The sequence below is a fragment of the Rhinopithecus roxellana genome, chromosome 1 (assembly GCF_007565055.1).
Source record: "Rhinopithecus roxellana isolate Shanxi Qingling chromosome 1, ASM756505v1, whole genome shotgun sequence".
Lineage (NCBI taxonomy): Eukaryota > Metazoa > Chordata > Mammalia > Primates > Cercopithecidae > Rhinopithecus > Rhinopithecus roxellana.
The window spans coordinates 46,328,564-46,351,732 of record NC_044549.1 but is presented as its reverse complement, the minus strand read 5'-3'; the positions used below and the strand labels follow the sequence as shown (position 1 = coordinate 46,351,732).

General features: G+C 43.4%; 1 protein-coding gene and 1 pseudogene across 4 annotated transcripts in view; one reads left to right on the top strand and one right to left on the bottom strand.

Moving 5' to 3' along the window:
- Positions 1 to 3,739: 3,739 nt before the first annotated feature.
- On the bottom strand, positions 3,740 to 3,801 carry LOC115892133 (annotated as a pseudogene).
- Positions 3,802 to 19,154: 15,353 nt separating this feature from the next.
- The window catches only part of ZNF148 (zinc finger protein 148), a 142,518-nt gene continuing 138,503 nt past the window's right edge, over positions 19,155 to 23,169 (top strand). For 3 of the 4 annotated variants that reach the window (XM_030942337.1, XM_010354812.2, XM_030942339.1), the window contains exon 1: positions 19,155 to 19,407. The gene's annotated coding sequence lies outside the window, so the exon portion shown is untranslated. Of the gene's footprint in view, positions 19,408 to 20,205; positions 20,282 to 23,169 lie in introns of all 4 variants that reach the window. The other variant, XM_030942336.1, reaches the window with a different exon arrangement.

Genomic DNA, 23,169 nt, shown 5'->3' with positions numbered 1-23,169 from the left:
ACTTCCCAAGAGAAGACTTGCATGGAACCACTGAGAATACGGAAGATCCAGAGAATAAATATGGTATATTTGGATAGCTGGGTTGATGACTTAATTGTAGCACTTGGGTCCTGGGTAAATCCCTAGAAGTGAATTAATTCTGCGTAAAACTTATGTGAATAAATATTTATGCACATGGACATAGAAACATAAAGATGAAACTATAATGTTTCATGAAAAATACCCATGCCAAAATGCATGTTTTTTCGTCTTATGCAGTCACCGTGGGAGGCTTTATGCTTCTGCCAGAGGTACATCATTCCCCAGGATGGTGCCAGGCCTGCCTTTGGGACCAACCTCTGCTTTGAATTCTCTATGTGGCAAGTCTTCCTCCTTTTGGAAACAACTAGAAGTTACCAACGATGATGAGCAAGTTGGACAATCAAATTAGGTGATCATATTATGTTTTTTTTCCCCCAAAGAAGACATGACCATGAAGAAGTAAGATTGATCTTTCTCTGCAGTTTATTCAATGATTATTGTATATTGGTGATTTCTTTAAAGAAATCCTACAATAATGATACTAGATGCCAGTCCCTGAGTGCTTACAATGTGCCTTGTAGTCTGCAATATTCATTTTATGGAATCATAAGAATTATCTGACCTATCACCATATACAAAAATGAACTCAAAATCATCAACTTCCTAAATGTAAGAGCCAAAATCGGCCGGGCGCGGTGGCTCACGCCTGTAATCCCAGCACTTTGGGAGGCTGAGGGGGGTGGATCACGAGGTCAGGAGATCGAGACCATCCTGGCTAACACGGTGAAACCCCATCTCTACTGAAAATACAAAAAATTAGCCGGGCATGGTGGCAGGCGCCTGTAGTCCCAGCTACTAGGGAGGCTGAGGCAGGAGAATGGTGCGAACCCGGGAGGTAGAGCTTGCAATGAGCAGAGATCACACCACTGCACCCCAGCCTGGGTGACAGAGTGAGACCGTGTCTCAAAAAAAAAAAAAAAAAAAAAAGAGCTAAAATCATAAAACTCTTGGAAGAAAACATCAGTGTAGATCTTTTTGACCTTGGATTAGGTAATAATTTCTTAGATATGACACTCAAAGCATAAGCAATTAAAAACATGTAAGTTGGGGCCAGGAGCAGTGGCTCACGCCTGTAATCTCAACACTTTGGAAGGCCAAGGCGGGCAGATCACCTGAGGTCAGGAGTTCAAGACAAGCCAACATGGCGAAACCTTGTCTCTACTAAAAATAAAAAAAATAGCCAGGTGTGGTGGTGGGCGCCTGTAATCCCAGCTACTTGGGAGGGTGAGGCAGGGAGAATTGCTTGAACCTGGGAGTTGGAGGTTGCAGTGAGCCAGATAGTGCCACTGCACTCCAACCTGGGTGACAGAGTGAGACTCTGTCTCAAAAAATAAAATAAAATAAGTAAAAAAAAAACTACATAAGTTGCCGAAGGTCATATAGTAAATAAGAGGCCTCGGTAACATTTGAAATCAACCTCTAGGCCACTGGGTCTCAACCAGCAACCGGCAGCATCAGCAGTGCCTGGAAATTTGACAGAAATGCACATTATCAGATCCTATCCAAGACCTACTGAATCAGATATTCTGGGGTTCTCAAATTGGGGTGGGGCCTAGTAATTTGTGTTTCAATATGCCTTACAGATAACTGAAGCAGCCATTTGAGAAGCACTGTGCTGTGCTAGGTGATAGTGCCACTCAGAGCCTAAACTAAGGCAGGTGTGTTAAAGATGAAACAACAAGACAGATTGGAGAAATATTTAGAAAGGTAAGAGCTCTGTGGCCAGGTGCGGTGGCTCACGCCTATAATCCCAGAACTTTGGGAGGCCGAGGCGGGTGGATCACCTGAGGTCAGGAGTTTGAGATGAGCCTGGCCAATATGGTGACACCCTATCTCTACTAAAAATACAAAAATTAGCCAGGTGTGGTGGCAGGTGCCTGTAATCCCAGCTACTCTGTAGGTGAGGCAAGAGAATTGCTTGAACCCAGGAGACAGAGGTTGCAGTGAGCCAAGGTCACGCCATTGCACTCCAGCCTGGGCAACAAGAGCGAAGCTCTGTCTCAAAAAGAAAAAAAAAAAAAAAAAAAAAAGAAGAAGAAGAAGAAAAAGAGTTCTGGCTGGGTGTGCCATAATCTCAGCACTTTGGCAAACCAAGGCAGGTGGATCACTTGAGATCAGGAGTTTAAGATCAGTCTGGCCAACATGGTGAAACCCCCTTCTCTACTAAAACTAAAAAAATTAGCTGGGCTTGGTGGTGGGTGCCAGTAATCCCAGCTACTCAGGAGGCTGAGACAGGAGAATTGCTTGAACCCAAGAGATGGAGGTTGCAGTGAGCCCAGATTGTGTTACCGTACTCCAGCCTGGGCAACAGAGTGAAACTTCATCTCAAAAAAAGGAAGTTAAGGTTCTGTTTAAAAGGCAGCTGGGATTACAGGCATGTGCCACCATGCCCGGCTAATTTTTGTATTTTTAGTAGAGACGGGATTTCACCATGCTGGCCAGGCTAACTCCTGACCTCAAGTAATCCGCCTACCTTGGCCTCCCAAAGTGCTGGAATTACAGACGTGAACCACTGTGCCCAGCCAAGTATGTAGTTTCTCTTGGCCTCTTTCCTCTTCTGTAAAATGCTGATACAAGCCTTACCTTTGAAAGTTGTATTACATGAGATTATACAGGTAAAGCTTTTAGCATGTTAAGCCTGGACAAGTAGGGGCTTAATAAAGGGTAGTTTTTTAGGCCCACATCATCTCTCTCCTGGACTCACTACTGGTCTTCTCCATCCCTGATCACCCCACCCAAGCGATTCGTCTCTATCTCTGACCCCAATTATCTAACTTTCAGCTCTCTTACTCCGTTTTGCTCACTGCGCCTGGTTTTCAGTTGTATTGAGGGTTTGGCCCTTTTATGATCTCCCATTAGCCCCATCCGCTCCTGCACTCTGAATGGGATTTCTCTCCTCTCTGGCTAGACCACAGGTCTGTCCCTTTTGCCAGCGCCATTGATTTCCTTGACCCATATTCTTTGCAGTGCTGACCTTAGGAAACTTTGAGCTCATTGCGGTTGTTGGCCTTCCCACATTCCACCTGAGCTGCTGGATGCTCCTAGAGAAAGTGACATAACAAGCTGCTCCTTATGGGTCTAATCTCAGAGTCCTCAAGCTGCTCTTAATCTCTTTATTTTCCCCTTTGAATGCAGCCATCTCAAACCTTCTCCAAACTCTTCTGACTTCCTACCACAGCACCTTCCCGCTTCCTCTCAGCAGGTGATCTCGTGGTTTACAGAGGAAATAAAAGCGTCTATTGATTTCCTGTCATTGCTTCCACAGATTGACCTCCATCTACCCTTGTCCTTTCTTCTGCCCCTTTGCCCAATACTTCTATTGTGCTTGGAGCCCCTTTCTTCAGGCCTACAACCGCCCCATACACTTTTTTTTTTTTTTGAGACAAGGTCTTACCCTGTCACCTAAGCTGGTGTGATCATAGCTTACTACAGTATGACCTCTTGGGCTCAAGCCATCCTCCCACCTCAGCCTCTGAAGCAGCTGGAACTATAGGTTCACATCACCATGCCCCACTAATTTTTTCTTGTTTTGTGGAAATGGGGTCCCACTATGTTGCCAGGCTGGTCTCAAACTCCTGAGCTCAAGTGATCCTCCCTCCTGAGCCTTCCAAGGTGCTGGGATTACAAGTATGAGCCACCACACCCAGATGGGCCCAGTAGGGGCTATGCTAATCTTTTCTGTACCATTCCAATTTTAGTATATGTGCTGCTGAAGTGCACACTCTACTGCCTTTTAAAAATCTTTTTAAAAATTATTCTACTTTAAATTCTAGGGTACAAGTGCACAACGTGCAGGTTTGTTACATAGGTATACATGTGCCATGTTGGTTTGCTGCACCCATCAAATCGTCATCTACATTAGGTATTTCTTCTAATGCTATCTCTCCTCCAGCTCCCCACCCCTCAACAGGCCCTGGTGTGTGATGTTCCCCGCCCTGTGTCCACGTGTTCTCATTGTTCAACGCCCACCTATGAGTGAGAACATGTGGTGTTGGTTTTCTGTCCTTATGATAGTTTGCTTAGAATGATGGTTTCCAGCTTCATCCATGTCCCTGCAAAGACATGAACTCATCCTTTTTTATGACTGCATAGTATTCCATGGTGTATATGTACCACATTTTCTTAATCCAGTCTATCATTGATGGACATTTGAGTTGGTTCCAAGTCTTTGCTATTATGAATAGTGCCACAGTAAACATACGTGGGCATGTGTCTTTATCATAGAATGATTTATAATCCTTTGGGCATACGCCCAGTAATGGGATTGCTGGGTCAAATGGTATTTCTCGTTCTAGATCCTTGAGGAATCACCACACTGTCTTCCACAATGGTTGAACTAATTTACACTCCCACCAACAGTGTAAAAGCATTCCTAATTCTCCACATCTTCTCCAGCATCTGTTGTTTCCTGTCTTTTTAATGATCGCCATTCTAACTGGTGTGAGATGGTATCTCATTGTGATTTTGATTTGCATTTCTCTGATGGCCAGTGATGATGAGCCTTTTTTCATGTATCTGTTGGCTGCATAAATGTCTTCTTTTGAGAAGTGTCTGTTCATATCCTTTGCCCACTTTTCGATGGGGTTGTTTGTTTTTTTCTTGTAAATTTGTTTAAGTTCTTTGTAGATTCTGGATATTAGCCCTTTGTCAGATGGATAGATTGCAAAAATTTTCTCCCATTCTGTAGGTTGCCTGTTTACTCTGATGGTAGTTTCTTTTGCTTTGTGGAAGCTCTTTAGTTTAATTAGATCCCATTTGTCAATTTTGGCTTTTGTTGCCATTGCTTTTGGTGTTTTAGTCATGAAGTCCTTGCCCATGCCTATGTCCTGAGTGGTATTGCCTAGGTTTTCTTCTGGGGTTTTTATGGTGTTAGGTCTTACATTTAAGTCTTTAATCCATCTTGAGTTACTTTTTGTATACAGTGTAAGGAAGAGATCCAGTTTCTTTCTTTAATCTCTTTTTTCTATACATACTTATCCAATAACTTATTTATTTTTATTTTTACTATTTTCTTTAGAGATAGGGTCTCACTCTGTCTCCTGGGCTGCAGTGCAGTGGCACAATCTTGGCTCACTGCATCCTCCACCTCCCGGGCTCAAGTGATCCTCCCACCTCAGCCTCCCGAGTAGCTGGGACTACCGGCGTGCACCACTATACCTGGTTAATTTTTTAAATTTTTGTAGAGATAGGGTTCTTGCTAAGTTGCCCAGGCAGGTCTCAAACTCCTGGCCACAAGTGAGCCTCCTTCCTTGGCCTCCCAAACTGCTGGGAGGCATAAGCAACCACACCCAGCGCCCAATAACTTTTAAATGCATTTAAATCTCTTTCAAATAATAATCATAATAATAAAACACCATCGACTTTGACTCCATTCCTTCCTGCAGCCACCCTATCACTATCCTTCCCTTTATAGCTAAGCCTCTTCAAAGAATTGTCTGTGCTTGCCACCTCTACTTCTTCCATTCTGATTCACTCTTCAGACCTTCATCATCTGGCTTTGCCTCCACACTCTGCTAAGCCAGCTCTCTCTAAAATAACAAACGCTGCTCCTTGCTGCCAAGTGTCCTGGACGCTTGACCACTCTGTGACTTTTAACACTACCGACGCATCCTCTGTAGGAGGCTGTTTCGAAAGCGGCTCCTGGTATTCACTCCCTTTTTTAATCCCTTCCTTTTGTGTGGGCTGAGCCTAGTATCTTGCTTCTAATGACTAGAATAAGACAAAAGTGAGATGGAATGACATAGCACTTCCAAGATGAGGTTATAGAAGACTCGCTTACACTCTTTCTTGGATTCTTCTTTCAGGTTTGCTCTGGTGAATGAAGCAAGCTCCCATGTTGTGAGGTGCCCTGTACAGAGATCCCCATGAGAAAGATCTGAGGCCCTCAGTCCAATAGTCCTTAGAAAACTGAATCCTGCCAACAATTGAAACAGTTTGCCAACAGTTTGGAAAAGGATCACTATCTAGAGAAGCCTGCAGATAAGACCACAGCCTTGAGTGACACTTTGATTACATCCTTGTAAGAGACCCTAAAACAGAGGACCCAGTTAGGTAGCGCAGGACCTGTACCCACAGAAATAGTGTGTGGTGTAACAAGAAATGTATTTGGTCTTGGTCTCTGGTTCTTGGCACAGAGCTCCTAAAGCCCTTGGAATTTCATGAGTTTCTTTTGTTATTCATAATGAAATCTTTTTGGTCACATCTGAGTTTACATTAATGAGGTAACTTGCCCCTAGATAGCCTCAGGATGGGGCTGGTCACCAGAAAGACCAAGTGATTGTAAGGTTAGAACAGACCTCCTGGAAGGGGCTAGAGATTAAGCTCTTTGAAAACTCTTGCACAACAATAATAGTAGGATGACAGGAGGGTGGTGGACCCCAACTCCACGAGGACAGAGGTCCTGTTCTTGGGATCCTTCCAGACTACACCCCATGTATCCCTTCATCTAGCTGTTCATCTGTTCTGGTTAAAACAACAACAACAACAACAACAACAAACCAAACTTCATGTAGTGAGCCAAGATTGTGCCACTGCACTCCAGCCTGGGCCGCAGAATGAGACTCCGTCTCAAAAACAAAACAAAACAAAAACTTCAGCCAAATGAAATTTAAAGGAGTTTAATTGAGCAATGAACAATTCACGAATCGGGCAGCCCCCAGTATCACAGCAGATTCACAGAGACTCCAGTGCAGCCACATGGTGGAAGAAGACTTACAGACAAAACAAACAAAAACAAAGGATATGACATACAGAAATCGGCAGTGAGGTACAGAAACAGCTGGATTGATTACAGGTTGGCGTCTGCCTTATTGGAACACAGTTTGAACATTTAGCTATCTATGAATGAAGTATGGCTGCTGGGGTTGGCCAAGACTCAGTTATTGTAACAGGCACATACTCCTAAATTAAGTTTTCTTGTTTTCTTTTTCTTTTTTTTTGAGACGGAGTCTCACTACGACACCCACACTAGAGTGCAATGGAGCAATCTGGGCTCATTGCAACCTCCACCTCCCAGGTTCAAGCAATTCTCCTGCCTCAGCCTCCTGAGAAGCTGGGAATACAGGTGTGCGCCACCACGCCCGGCTAATTTTTGTATTTTTAGTAGAGATGGGGTTTCACCATATTGGCCAGGCTGGTCTCAAATTCCTGACCTCAAGTGATCCGCCCACCTCCTAAAGTTCTGGGATTACAGGCGTGAGCCACCACGCCGGCCACTCCTAAGTTAGGTTTTCAAATTTTGTCTATTAAGCTAGGTTACGGTTCATCCACAAGGACTCAAATATAGAAGTATGGAATCTTTCTCAGGCCATTTTAGTTTGCTTTAGCAGTACCCTTTATGATAAACCATAAATGTAAATAGAGTGTTTTTCTGAGTTCTGTGCCCCATTTTAGAAAATTACTGCACATGAGGAGATGATTGCACCCCAACTTACAGTGGGAGGATCAGAAGCACAAGAAGCCTGGACTTGAGACTGGCATCTTCGGTGGAGCAGTCTTGTGGGAATGAGCCTTTAACTTGTGGGATCTGACCCAAACTCCAGGTAGATAGTGTCAGAATTGAACTGTAGGACACCCAACTGGTGTCAGAGAATTTTCAGTGTGGAAAAAACCCTGTACACCTGGTCTTAGTAGTGTTCTGTGTGACAGTGTAGAGAGACAGAGTGTGTTTTATCAGACAGTGAGATAATAAATGTGTTTTGCTTTCAGCCACTAAATTTTGGGTTAATTATTTTAAATTTATTTTTTGAGACAGAGTCTTGCTCTGTCACCTAGGCTGGAGTGCAGTGGCATGATCTTGGCTCACTGCAATCTCCGCCTCCCAGGTTAAAGCGATTCTCTTGCCTCTGTCTTCTGAGTAGCTGGGATTACAGGTGCCCGCCACCATGCCTGGCTAATTTTTGTATTTTTAGTAGAGATAGGATTTCACCATGTTGGTCAGGCTGGTCTCGAACTCCTGACCTCAAGTGATCCTCCCGCCTCAGCCTCCTAAAGTGCTGGGATTATAGGCATGAGCCACCACGCTTGGCCTTAAAATGTATTTTTAATTGATACATAATAATTATATATAGTTATGAGGCTGGAATAAGTTTTACACAGGAATAGATAATAAATACACCTCCCTTCTTAAAACTACTCTCCCATGAATTTCCACAACTGCTTTTCGTCCTAACTCCATCTCTTGCTCTCTTTCCTTTGTGGGCTTTTCTACTATTGCTGTTTTTCAGCTCCTGCTGTTTCTCCAAGGTCTTCTCTTCATCTCTGTATACATTTTCTTGCTGGTCTCATCCATTCAAATGCCATCTATAAGCCAGTGATCCCTCAAGTTTATATCTGTGGCTCTCTGGAAGACCAGACCCATATATTCAACTGCCTAAAGGGAATTCCCACCTCGACACTGGTCTCACAAGACACGGACTCAGCACGTCCAAAAAGGAACTTGTCACTTCCCATCAGACCCTGTATCCTTCTGTGTTTCCTGCGTCATTGAGCCACAATCACCCGGTTGCTCAAACCAGAAACCTGAGAGTTGTCTTTATTTGTTTTTTCAACAAATATTGATGGAGCACCTATAATGTGCCAAACTGCTTTAGGCTCATGGATAGTGACATTCCTGTGGGAGAGAGACAATGAGGATAATCGACTATAATAGTATGTTAGAGTGCTGCATACACACACACACACACACACACACACACACACACCCCATACACACATCTCACAACAAGTGCTATGGGGAAAAATTGAGCAGGCAGAAGAATGCATATCATGGTATGTGAGTTGTAATATTAGGTGGTGAGAACAGACCTCTCCAAGAAGGAGACGCTTGAAGAAAGAGAAGTCTATGCTATGTGAATATTTGGGAGAAGAGCATTTCAAGAGGGGGCAGTGAGTGCAAATGCCTTGACTAGAGTCTTAACTGGGGGTTTGGGGAATAGCAAGGTGGCCAGTGTGGCTGGAACAGAAAGAAAGAGGAAGATTTTTAGTGATGAGGTTAGTGAGGTACCCAAGTCCAGGTCATGGGCAGCATTCTTGGCCATTGTAAGGAGCCTGGGCTTTACTCTGAGTACAATAGGAAGCTGTGGGAGGGTTTCCAGTGGAGAAATCACATGATCACTCTGGTTACTATCTTTAGAGTAGGTTGTAGAGAAACGATTCATCTCATTTTTATCTCTTAACCCCCAAATCCTACTTTTCTCACTAAACCCCATTTATTTTGCCTCTTAAATATATCTTGAACCCATCTACTTCTCTTAATTTCTATCGTAACTACTTAAGTCAACAGTATCCTTCATTGAATGATTCATTCATTCAGTCATTCAATGAATACTTACTGAGCAGCTATTATGTTCCAAGCACTATTCCTATTCTCCGTGCTTGGAACAAGGCAATGAAAAAAAAAAGAAAAGAAAAGAAAAAAGAAGAGACTAGCCTGTATGGAGCCTACATTTCTCTCTCGGATTTATTGCTTTTTAAAGAACTTGACTTCTCTTAAGTTGTCTTAGGAACTTATTTGGTTACTTGCTCATTGTATTTGCTCCTCACCAAAGTGTAAATGTTGTGAGATCAGGCACATTACCAATTTTGTTCACCAGCCATATTCTCAGTGCCTAGAATAGCACCTGTTACATAATATGTACTCAATAAACACTAATTGAATGAACAAAATACTGCAACAGACTCCTAACTGGTCTGTTTCCAGTGACTTTTAAACTTTCTTTGACTTTGACCCACAGTAAGAAAAATATTTTGTGCTGTAACCTAGTAACATTTACACACATGCACACATGCTTATAGGTGCATAGGTAAAATTAAAAGTATTGTTATGTGTGGTGCCATCTGATTGTATGTGAACCTGTCTGATACTATTTATTGTATCCTATTATGTTTTACTGAGAAAAACCCAGGCAGTTACAACTTTAAGAAAATTAAAAAAAAATTTTTTTTGAGACGGGGTCTCACTGTGTTGCCCAGGCTGTAATCATGTGATTTCTCCACTGCAAACCCTCCCACTCTTGAACTCCTGGGCTCAAGTAATCTTCCCATCTCAGCTTTCCCAGTAGCTGGGATTGCAGGTGTGCACAACTGCACCCAGCACAACTTTAAATTTGATTTCAGAATCCACTCATGCCACTTAACCAGAAGTTTGGCAAATACTGTCCTTATCTATTCTCCACAACCAGTGTTCTTTCTAACCTATAAGTATTCTTATGCGACTTCCCTACATAAAAGCTTTCCATGGCAATCTGTCAGCCTCAAGCATTTTACCCAAACATCAGTTATTCATGGTTGTTCATGTACCAACTATAATCTAGGTAGTATTCTGTCTGTCAGTTGAATTACTTTTGTCACTCAATCTCATCCTAAGCAATAATATAAGCAATGTGTTGGGTGTATGAAATATATATATATTTCTATGCATGTTCACTCCATTAACTACGAAAATAAAAAACAGTATTCTGTATAATATCTAAGATCTTCTTATCATCCAGCCACATTTTGGGAAAGCCTGTTCTTGGGATAAAGGAAGGTCAGATGCCTCAACTAAGTCCACAAGGCACTCTGGAGCTTGCCGGTGCTTTCCACTGCAGTATCAATTTTTTTTTTTCTTTTTTACCACTTCCTGCATGCATTCATTCGGAACGACTCACAGGTCCCTGAACACACTGAGCTCTCTTTGGCACTAGGACTCTGCACATGCCATCTCCTTCCTCTGCTCAGGACTCCACCAGTACCACCCCCTTTCATGTCTCAGCTAAAATGTCACATTGGGGAAGCTGTCCCAGTCCAGGGCTGCATAGGTCCTCCTCCAGTGTCCTCCTCCAGCGTCCGGTGCTTATCTCTATATTAGAATGTATCACCCTGCAGTGAAGCAGTTTATTCACCTGTTTTACTCCACTAACTGATGGTTGTAAGCTTCTGGGCTAGAAGAGTATTTCATTTACCAGAGTATTTCTGGTATTTGGTATAGTACCAGATATTCGATAACAATTTGTTTGATGAATAAAAAAACAGATGTACGGATTTCTCAATGGACTGAATATCCCTGACACTCAGCTCATTGCCTGACATATACTAGGTATTCAAAAACTATGATTGAACAATTGAAAGGAGGGCTCATTCTCACCCCAGTAACATTATCTATTTACTTATTTATTTTTTGGGATAGAGTCTTGCTCTGTCACCTAGGCTGGAGTGCAATGGTGATCATAGCTCACTGCAGCCTCAACTGCCCAGGCTCAGGCAACCCTCCCACCTCAGCCCACCAAGTAGCTGGGACCACAGGCATGCACCACCATACCCAGCTAATTTTTTGTATTTATTGTAGAGTTGGGGGTCTCCCTATGTTGCCCAGGCTAATCTTGAACTCCTGGGCTCAAGTGATGCTCCTGCCTCGGCCTCCTGAAGTGCTGGGACTACAGGTGTGAGCCACTCCACCTGGCCATGTTATCTTTTTAAAAAAATTATTCAAGAGGTGATCTCAAGTTCCAATGTCTTTGCCTTTGTGATATTATTCTCTCCTTTCTGCCAGGAAAGAAGTCAGAAATGAGATCAAAATATGTATCTGTGGCATAAGAGACTTTTGGTTCCTCCAAAAACAAGCCTGCTATGACAGAAGACAAAGTCTGTAGGAAAAATCACAGCCCACTGGGGATTATATCTGTTCTTGTTTCTCTTAACGTGTAGTAGCTATAAAGTAAACATTAAACATCTGAATTAACATTAAACCCATACTTTGTGTATGCTTTCAATATATTTATTGTTACTATGTATTCAGATTTTGATGCCATTATCTTCCTTTTCTGAGGTTCTAGAATACAACTTATGTGATTTTTAAAGACTGATGGTAACACTGTTTCTTACAACAGTCTGTGCCATAGGTATATATAATAAAGGTTTTATAGCAATTAATTTGTATTCAAATACTTTATTTTTCTTTTCTATAATAGCTCTCCTATCCGGCATTTTGGGGAATGTGGTATTTTGGATAAATGGAGCTTCCAGGATTAATTAATGTTAATCTTGTTAACATCAAAACATTAAGAGGCTGGGCGCGGTGGCTCACACCTGTAATCCCAGCACTTTAGGAGGCCGAGGAGGATCACCTGAGGTCAGGAGTTCGAGATCAGCCTGACCAACATGGAGAAACCCATATCTATTAAAAAATACAAAGTTAGCCAGGCATGGTAGCATATGCCTGTAATCCCAGCTACTCGGGAGGTTGAGGCAGGAGAATTGCTTGAACCTGGGAGGTGGAGGTTGCAGTGAGCCAAGACAGCGCCATTGCATTCCTGCCTGGGCAACAAGAGAGAAACTCTGTCTAAAAAAAAAAAAAAAAAAAAAAAAAAAATTAAAAAAAAATTAAAAAAAAAAGATGGAAACTTTCTCAATATACTGCACATTCCCTGGCTTTTTAAACAAAATGCCCCAAATGTGAACAGTTTTTGCCTACTTGGGGCTCTCCCTTGGGATATCAGTTATTTGGGTGTCCTCTGTGCAGGAAGTTTAGGGGTGGGCACAGGCCAACTTAACTGATGTGTGCCCTGAGGCCAGATGGTTAATGACTAACAGTGACAGTGCAACTTATTTTCTTACTAACAAAACGAAACCCCAAATCAGCTATTTTATGCGCTGTCTCGTATGCCCCACCTTACAACCACCCCCTTTTTATTATAAGGGGAAAATGAAGCTTATGTAACTGCCTAATTTTCTTTGAGAAAGTGCAAAATGGTTACCTTTAGGAAATATCAACTAGTGAAAGAAAAGGTAAAATGGCCTCCTCCCACCAGAAAGTTATCTATTTTATCACTGTCATATCATTCACTACCACTGCTGCATATCATTTTCACCTGATTTTCAACTTCCATTGCTCTTCAACCTTACTTGCTTATATTTTGTTCATGGAGGGTGGAGATTATTCTGCAATCATTACAAGATGTGTGTGTGTTGGAAAGGACTTGCCTCAAAGCTTATACTTTTTTAATGATCAGGAGATAAATGCTTCTTTCAATGTCAAAGTCCTGCATAATGTTTGATCTTCGTAAAGAATTTCATGTGTAGATTTTTAGATGTATAAACCTGGTGGAAAAGTATTATTTTGGTATCAGAAAGATACACCAATCTGTAGGCTACATCAGTGTGGGAACCCAAAGCACCCCTGATATCCTTCTATGTGATCACAGCACATAATGCTGAAATTGTCTCACCTTTTATCTGCCTCCTCCATTATTTATTTTATTTCGTTTTTAAAATTTTTCTTAAGACAGTGTCTCACTCTGTATGCCCAGGCTGGAGTGCAATGGTGTGATCATAGTTCATTGCAGCCTCAACCTTCCAGGCCCAAGTGATCCTCCCACCTCAGCCTCCCAAATAGCTGGGACTATAGGTGCCACCATGCCCAGCTAATTTTTTGATTTTTTGTAGAGATGGAGTCTCACTATGTTGTCCAGGCCAGCCTTCGGCTCCTGGGCTCAAGTGATCCTCCCACCTCCCAAGGTACTGTGATTACAGGCATGAGCCACTGTGCCCAGCTTCCTCCATTAGTTTACAGCTTCTCATGAACTTAGAACATGTCTTAATCTTCTTTGAACCCTAACACTGGGTTATTACATAGCTACATACTTTTCTTCAGGAAGTGTAAAATGGCTGCCTTCATGAAAAATCAAGTAGGAAAGAAAAGGTAAAACAGTGTTAACCCCAATGCTTATTGTGTCTCTGCCTGTTTGGACCTTTTCCCCATATCTCCCCATGTCCTCCAAACCATAGTTATTGCACAGCTGATGGGCTTCAGTGCAACTCTGTATCTGTTTTACCCCTTCTGTGGTGCCATTTGTAGCACTTGGCATGTGGGTGTTAAATAAATATTTAAGCTGAATATTGGCAAGTTAGAAAGATAGTAATGGAGGGAAAATGAGCCCTCTTTCTCTGTGTTGAATTGCTACATATAACAGGGTAGTTTTGATATATTTTGATGAGTCCAGAACTCTCACATGCTTTTTAATTCCAATCATATTAAGACAGTAAAAACAAGAAAGAAAAAAATCATTTCTGCATTATATTGCACCATCTTGGCAATAAGCAAATTGTGAGATCTCTATAACACTTTGGGATGATACAAATTGTCATTATTTCTCTCTTATGAAAACCCACAGCTTTAACACATGAATAGTTAACTTGTCTTCACTCTGGTTAAACTTTGGGAAAGAAGAGGTAGGCACTTGATTCACTGGTGTCAGCTGGATAGAAAGTAGCAAGCATCCTTACAATAGACCAATGTCATCAGCCTTATAAAATTGTTCAGGCAAAATTATGCTCAGAAATAAAATATCTGAATAATGGCACTTCTTTTTTTTTGCAGGTTAATTTTTTTCCTAGTGTCATCTACCTATTGTATACCCTTTTTATTCTCCATGGTAAACATTCTGAAAGTTATTTTCCCATCTAAATCATTTCTCTCATCATGGTTTTTTTTTTTTGTCCTTGTATAGTTTCTATTCTTTTCCTCACCCCAATCCACTTGTAGAAACTAATGTCTTTTCTCTATTGAATTTTATTTTTAGGAAATTTGGTTCATATTACCTTTAGGTTATTTTAAATAGTAATAATAGCAACTACAATATCAACACCACATAGAACATTTAACTATGTGTCAGTTATTGTTCTGCTTTACATTGCCAGGTGTGGTGGTTCATGCCTGTAATCCCAGTATTTAGGGAGGCTGCCGTGGGAGGCTCACTTTGAGGCCAGGAGTTCGACATCAGCCTAGGCAATACTGCCAGATTCTATTGCTGCAAAAAATACAAAAATCAGCTAGGCATGGCGGTGCACACTTGCAGTCCCAGGTACTCAGGAGGCTGAGGTGGGAGGATCACTTGAGGCTGGGAGTTTGAGGCCGCAGTGAACCACGATTGTACCACTGCCTTCCAGTCTGGGCAACAGAGACCCTGTCTCTAAAATAAATAAATAAATAAATAAACACTAAGCTACTCCATGCTATTAATATTTAATAGCCATAATATCCCTAAAAAGAAGGTATTATTCTTAGATCCATTTGCTAGATGGGGCACTTGACAGCACAGAGAGGTTAAGTAACTAAGATTGCAAAACCAGTAAGTGGTAGTCAGGATTCAAACCCTAACTTCACTTGACTTCAGCTGCAGAATCTGTGGACTTAATCAACAGACTAACCTCTAGGCACTAGTAGATATTATCCTTATATTATTTTATTTTTTCCTTACCCACTAATATCGTCCTGGCCCAAGACCTCATTTTCATTCTTTCTTGTGTATCTTGGCCTCTCAGTGGTGTCTTCCCTTGTGCTCCTCTAAACCATAGTTATCTCACAGCTGATGAACTTTAGTGCAACCTAGTACCTTCTTTAGATGCTTCTAAGAGGTGCAGTGTTTATTGTCTCAAACTCAAGAAACTACCTACACTCTATATCCTAAGTAGGAGACAGTAGGCTATTCATTAATTTTAGAATATAGCAGTGATTTGGGATGCCCTTTGTGCTCCAGCGGAGGGCTAGGTAAGAGAGAATAAACAAAAAAGCTAAGAAATTTCTGGCAAATAACCTTTCACCTAGGTCCCCAAACCTTCCATTTCCCCAGGCCTAAAGCATATCTAAAGCAGGAACTCAGGGGGAAATGTCCCAGGAAAAGAACTCCTTTAGGAATAGGAAAAGCCATGTTTTTCTGGGTACAGTAGGAATGATGCAGTAGAGGCAGGTCTAATCGGTAGCAAAGCTATGAATTTAGAGCTTTGCAAAGAAAAGGACAAGTTTATCCTTAAGGTAGAACCAGCTTTGACAAATGGCTTGTGCTGCAGGGAGCCACAAGGATACAGAAGACAGAACTTCCATCTAGTCCTGAGTCTGAGAATATTAGAAAAAAGGAAGCAAAGATGGTACTAGAGGAGGGTATGAAGACCCGGTGCAGTCTTTGCAGGAAAGAGATGGAAGTACATTCTTCTCCTGGAAGGAGTGCAAAGACCAAGCCTCAGACCTAATTCCAGAGCCAGAAGAGAGGAAAGAGGCCATAGAGCCCCTGAGAATCTCACTGGTCAGAACAGTGGTTCCAGCCTCTGTGGGTTAGGTAACATTAGAGAAGATATATTGCGGGCTATGGGCTTAATCTGGCCCACAAGCCTGTTTTGTCTGACATGCTTTTGTGTTCTTAAAAAAAAAATGCAATGAGTTGTCAACATTTAATATTTGGGAGATTTCACCCCAAAACTCAGATTCCTGACTTCTCTTGATTTCCTAAATATCACATTCCCACTTGGAAACCATCAGCTGCAAGTGACTGTGCCTTTTAGATTTCCTTGAGCTGTGGACCTTTATGTTTAGGTTAAAACATCAATCTCAAAAGTTTACATGCTATATGATTCCACTTACATAACATTTTTGAAATTATGAAAATATAGAGATGGAGAATAGATTAGTGGTTACTAGAGGACAGGCATGGAGTTGGGAGAGCAGTTGCAGTGTGGAGGGAGATTTGTGAATACAAAAAGGTAGTATGAGGGAGTTATTTTGTGGTGATGGAACAGTTCTATGTCTTGATTATAGGGGTGGTTACAAGGATCTGTAAATGAGGCAAAGTTGCACTGAACTACACACGCACACACACACACAATAAACAGAACACAGGTTAAGAAAATGGCAAATAATACATTCTGTAGTCTAGTAAACAGTAATGTACCGTCGTCGATTTCCTGGTGTGAAAGTTGTCACAATCAAAATGGAGTCACTAATGTTAAGAAACCCTGACAAATAGAGCTAGGGAAGGCTACGAAAGAGAGGGTTCTTACATTTGTATGCCTGATAACAAAAACTATCAAAAAAGGCTGCAAAAACCACAACCTTGTACAAAGGCCATCACAACCTTACACAAAAAATACTTCTGCAAGGACATCTGCCCAGCAAATGCCTGTCCAACCTCGGACTGGCGTTACCCTTGTTATTGATCTTTATAGTCAAGGATAATTATTTCAAAACAATTATGTAATCCTTTCCATTTTTTCCTTTAAACACCTTTGTCTATGCAGACAGTTAAACTATGAGATGCATATTTTCATTGCAATGCTCTATTCCCAAATAAACATTATCTTTTAGAAAGCCTCTCTGTTATTTAGGTTGACACTGGTTTTGATGTCTTACTAGAGCTTTATAAGATGTCACCATTGGGGGAAGCATGGGACTCTGGACTATTTTTGCAACTTCTTGTGAGTCTATAATTATTTCAAAATAAAAATTAAAAAAAAAAAAAGGAAAAGTAAGTAGGCTGAGTACCTACGGGTGGTGTTTAGGGAAGTGAGAAGAGGAGCATGGAGAGCCAACCTCAAGCTGAGAAGTTCCTCCAGTTTAACTTATAAAGGACCTAAACTTGCTCCTCACCATTGCTTCTGCTGTTGCCATCCCTGTAGTGCTCTTCATTCTGCCCATTTTAGACAGCTATTTCTCTATTACTTCTTCGTTAGGCTGCTGAGCAGAGAACTAGATCTATTCCTAATAGCAAACCAATCAATCCTAGCCCATTGGGTGTAACCTCAGTTATTAGTTTTCCCACTGCCTAATACTGAGTAGGGTTCCTTGCTGCCAGAGGTGTTTTTTATTATGACATCTGAATTTGATGCCATTGCAGGTGCTAGAAGCTGCCAGAAGGCTGTCCTCCAGATAACTGTCCCTTGGCTCTAACTTGTATCACTGTTTCGTTGCAATTAACATACAGAAAATGCGCAGTCATCTTATTAAAATTTGTATTTTTTAATGGGAAAAGCACAGAGAGCTGATTGTAGAGCTGTGGTTTACTCTTGCTCTTAGTTACCTGTGTCTAAATGAAGCTGAATCTCTGGGCCTTAGCTATTTCTAAACAGGCATCACAATTTACTAAGGTTAATGCCTGAGGGAACATTAACCTTGCAGACACTAATCTAATTCAGTGTCATCACAAGTGCATAATGCAGGAGTTTGGAGTTTTGCCAAAAAGCACTATTCAAATGAACATTTAGTTGGCAAGGGGTGGGAAGGTGGGTGTGGAAAAGGGAAGGAGGACACCAGAAATGGCTTTATAGGTATTTCCATGCCTTTTCTTTTCCCTCTCCCCTCAAAGGTTACGTTTAAGTACCGCAGAGAGGCGCTAAATGGAATCTTCAGATTATTATGAAGAAATCGCAATGAAGGCGTTTTATCCCAACTGCAAGTTCCAGATGCTCACAATTACTCAACATTCACTGAGCATCTTTTATGTTATATGGCTGACCTTGTGCTAGGGTGGGTACACAAAGATGAATAATTGTAAACGATGGCAGTACGCACAAGCACCTCAGGTCGCCTAATGTTAGTTGATGAAGGCACCATTAAGGAGGTCACAATTTGGCTCAAGGGCCCCCAAACGATGAGACAACTGTGTAATCCTAGGTCTATAGAGATCATTACCAAGTCTTTGCCATACAAAGTTTGGACTTTAGGTGAAATGAGAAGGACAAAGTTCTGCCCAAGAGGGTCCAGGGCCGGATCTCTTGATCCGTCTCTATGCCCACACCCCGCATCTCAGCTTGCGGACACTAATAGGGTTTGCTAGTTTCAAGGACGCAGGGCTACATCTTCCGGAAAAGGTGGCATTTGAAGGTGGTAGAGGCCAACGACTGGAGGTGGCGGCGGCGGACTAGTTAAGAGAGAATAAGTGAAAAAGCCAAGAAATTTCTGGCAAACAACCTTTCACCTAGGTCCCCGACCCTTCCATTTCCCCAGGCCTGAAACGCTCCCGAATCCCCGAGTCCTCCACTTCTCTGAACGCTGGGCATTGGTTAAGGCTGAAGGAGCAGGGAGTCCCCCGCTCTAAGACAGTTCTTCAGTTCCGATCTTTTTCAAACCGCTTTCTTCCCGGGCCCAGCCTGGGGGGCCTGCGGCTCGGGTCCAGTTTCCACGGCCACCCTGGGCTGGTGACACGCAGGCGCCGGAATCGAAGCCACACTGTGCCTTCCCAGCCAGGTCTCTGCACCAGACAAGGGCGGGAGCCGCGGAGCGCTTCCCGTGTGCGGGGCTTCCCACAATGCACCGGGCCGGCAGTGGCGGCGACCGCGGCGGCGCTCTAGCTGCGGCATGTCTGCGTCTCTACTGCTCTGGGAGGAGGAAGAGAAGGAGGAAGAGGAGGAGGAGGAGGAGGGGGAGGAAGAGGAGAAAGGCGCAGGGGTGGGAGCTGTTGCCGAAGCTGCCACAGCAAAAGTTCTCCCCCCTCCCCCCTTCCCCTCCTCTCAAGGCCCCTAGAAAGGTTGGAGCTGCCGCCGCCTGCAGTCGGTGACCGCGCGAGTCGGCGCCCGCTCGCGGTAAAGCGCTCGGCCTGGCAGGCCCGGGCCCGGGGGAGGGCGGGGGAGGGGGAGGGGGCGGCGCGCGGGGGGAGCGCGCGGCGGTAACGGCCTGACCCCGGGGGGAGCGAGCCGTGGCGAGGCTGGGGGTGGCCAGGGGGCCGGCCGAGGCCGAGGGAAACGCTGGGGCTGGCCGGGGGACGTGAGGAAGCAGGGCGCGGAGGGTGGGTTGGGGGGTTGAGGAGGGATAATGACGGGGGTGGCGGAGGCGAGAAGACGGCCTCCGAGGCTGGAGGCGGGTGTCAGAGGTAGGGGAGGAGGTGGGATGTTTGCACGGGGAGGACAGAGGGTGCTGGGTGTGGGTGTGAAAAGGCTAGGGAGACACCAGGGCTCTGTCCACCGTGCCTGGTGCAGTGCTTTATGCACCGCAGGCCTCAGTCACTGTTGCTGCCGGAGTGTGCTCTTTGGGAGAAGGGAAGGGCAGGGGTTGGAGAAAAGGGAATGCTTGCAGGAAACGTAGTGGGAGTGCGAACAGGGAGAGGGGCCGGAGGAAAGATGCCGGAGAGGTGGAGGAATGCGGGGAGGTGGCTGTGGAGGAGTCTTGAGGATTCTGGGGGGTGTTCATTGTGCAGATACGTTAGGTATTTCATTATGGAAATAACTGAAGCGTTTCTCAGGGAAGGAAAGAAGGAGATAGGAGTTCCCGTGAATAGAAAGGATCGCGTTTGAAGCTAGAGGGAGTGCTAAATAGTAGAGAAGATGCAGGGAATGCATAATAGAATAGACAGATGTAGTATAATTAATAAATATTGGCCTAAGGACTGAAGAGTTATTCCAGATGGGCCGGGATGGCCTAGTTCTGAACCTGTGTGGGCTCTTCAGTAGATGACATCTGGTAAGTGTGGGTCTGGGCTATGGTTGGGGTCACTGAGAATTAGATTTTAGTCTGTAGTTTGGTCTGTGACATTTTATACGTGCACCAATGAATATGAGAACCTCTGAAGCAGACCTTGAGAAAGGGCCGGGCCTGTGGGGATTCCTTAGGCCATGGAGCTTCGATTTTAGAAAATTTGAAGTATTAACACTTACCGGAGGTTGGGTAAATACTATCCTGGCAATGAAAATTAAGTGACTTGGTGCTTTTCTTCACTGCCCAGTTTATCTGGTCCAGGAAAATTGGTGCTATTCAGCCTGGATTGCAGTACACAAGATTATAATTAGTGGTGGGGGGAATACATGCACATGCTTGGTGGCTCTTCTTTGGATACTTCATTTGTAGCTCAAATTAGTCTAGTTGGCTGGATTGGTTCCATAAATCTGTGGCTAGGTGGGAGATCTTCTGCCATTCACAGTTCCTGATGTGAACTGTGAGGGAGTTCTCCAGTGAAGAGAATACTCTCATTGAGGCATAGTGGTATTGAAGAAAACAAATCAGCCAGCAAAATGTGGGCCTGCAGAATGGAGGATCTAGAATATCTGTTTTGGTTTTAGGTTGCAAGGAGGTCAGGACTAGTTATCATAAGGTCTAGGGGAACCTAGGAGACTGGATGACTCTAGAGCCAGGTTGGAGGGAGGATTACCATCTCTATATCAAGAAATGAACCAAGCTGTCTCTGGATTTGCTGAGCTCACACTAGCCCAGATTTCCAAGAGGGAACTCTGGGCTAGAACCATACTCTTAAAAACTACCTGAGTATTATTCATCTTTTATTAAGAAAAAACTATATATACAGCCGGGCGCGGTGGCTCATGCCTGTAATCCCAGCACTTTGGGAGGCCGAGACCCTGGCCCACATGGTGAGGGTCTCAAAACTCCTGACCTCAGGTGATCCGCCCGCCTCGGCCTCCCAAAGTGCTGGGATTACAGGCGTGAGCCACCGTGCCCGGCCAGATTTACTCATTTTTTTTTTTTTTTTTTTTTTTTTGAGACAGGGTTTCACTTTGTCCCCTAAGCTGGAGTGCGGTGGCTTGGATCATACCTCACTGCAGCCTTGACCTCCTGGCTCAAGGGATCTTCCTACCTCAGCCTCTTGAGTAGGTAGAACTATAGGCATGCATCACTATGCCCTGATAATTGTTTAGTTCTTTTGTAGAGATGAGGTCCCCCTATGTTGCCCGGGCTGGTCTCCAACTCCTGGCCTCAAGCAGTCCTTTTGTCTAGGTCTCCCAAGGTGCTATGGTTACAGGTGTGACACAGTGGCTTGGCCACTCATTCTTTTAAAGGACTTATCCCCCTCCCCCCCACCACCTAACCCCTGAGTCTCGCTCTGTCACCCAGGCTGGAGTGCAGTGGCGTGATCTCAGCTCACTGCAACTTCTGCTTCTTGGATTAAAGTGATTCCCCTGCCTCAGCCTCCCGAGTAGCTGGGATTACAGGCATGCGCCACCACGTCCAGCTAATTTTTGTATTTTTAGTAGAGATGGGGTTTCGCCATGTTGGCCAGGCTGGTGTCGAACTCTTGGCCTCAAGTGATCCTCCCGCCTTGGCCTCTCAAAGTGCTGGGATTACAGGTGTGACCCACCTTGCCTTTCTAGGGCTTTTTTTTTAAACATAGTATGCTGTACTCAATTGTATTGTCGTCATGGCATGAGAAGGCTAGTCTTCCTTCCCTTTTCTCTCACCAGCACTGTATATTATCTGTTCTTTTAATTTTTGTAAGCAGAATGCCCTTAAATATGTCGTTGTCTTTCTACCCTTTAACATTTTTTAAAAAATTATATTTTTTGAGATGGAGTTTTACTCTTGTTGACTAGACTGGAGTACAGTGGCGTGATCTTGGCTCACTGCAACCTCCACCTCCCAGGTTCAAGCAATTCTCCTGCCTCAACCTCCCAAGTAGCTGGGACTAAAGGTGCCTGTCACCACCCCTGGCTAATTTTGTATTTTTAATAGAGATGGAGTTTCTCCATGTTGGTGAGGCTGGTCTCGAACTCTTGACCTCAGGTGATCCACCCGCCTTGGCCTCCCAAAGTGCTGGGATTACAGGCGTGAGCCACCGTGCCCAGCCTCTACCCTTTTATTATCAAATTGTTCTGAGGGAACTTATAATGAAAAACAGCCCCGTCTCACCTGTCTATTGCAGTTCCACTTTACTGAGGCTGCTACTTCTAAGCATTAATTTGTATTTCTTACCGTGCTTTTTTCCATGTCTCCAAGTAATAGGTATATAATATTATTTCTTGATTTATCAAAATGACATTATCAGGGAATCAGAAGACGTCTATGAATGTGTCATTGACATTATCCCCTTTCTCCTCCTTTCTGACCTTTGATAGTTATTTTAGTTTATTCGATGTGTTTATATTTTTAAATAATATGCTTAAACCTTGATTTTAGAGTCCAACAATCTTAGACTGTATCACTTGACTTCCCCATTATATTATAGGGATTTAGCCTAGATATGGCTCTCCTGAAGTAGAAGGAACATTGACAATTATACTAAAAATGCTGAATGAGATGATAAAGGGAAGTTTGGATGGACCTATGAGAAAGACCATGTTGTAGGAACCATCTTTGCAGAATAAGATTTGCTTGTTAGAGATGAAGAGGAGTTGCTTGACAATGATAGTTGTTCATCTTGGAATTAGTTAGCAGATTGCAGTATTCTTTGACAGTCTTCTGGAGAGTTTTAGTGTGGGAAATCTGGAAATGCATTAAAATGACCCTTGAATGTTCTTTCTAGGCTTCTATGGCATTTTTTCTTTTGAGACGGAGTCTTGCTCTCACTCAAGCTGGAGTGCAGTGGTGCAATCTCAGCTCACTGCAACCTCCGCCTCCTGGGT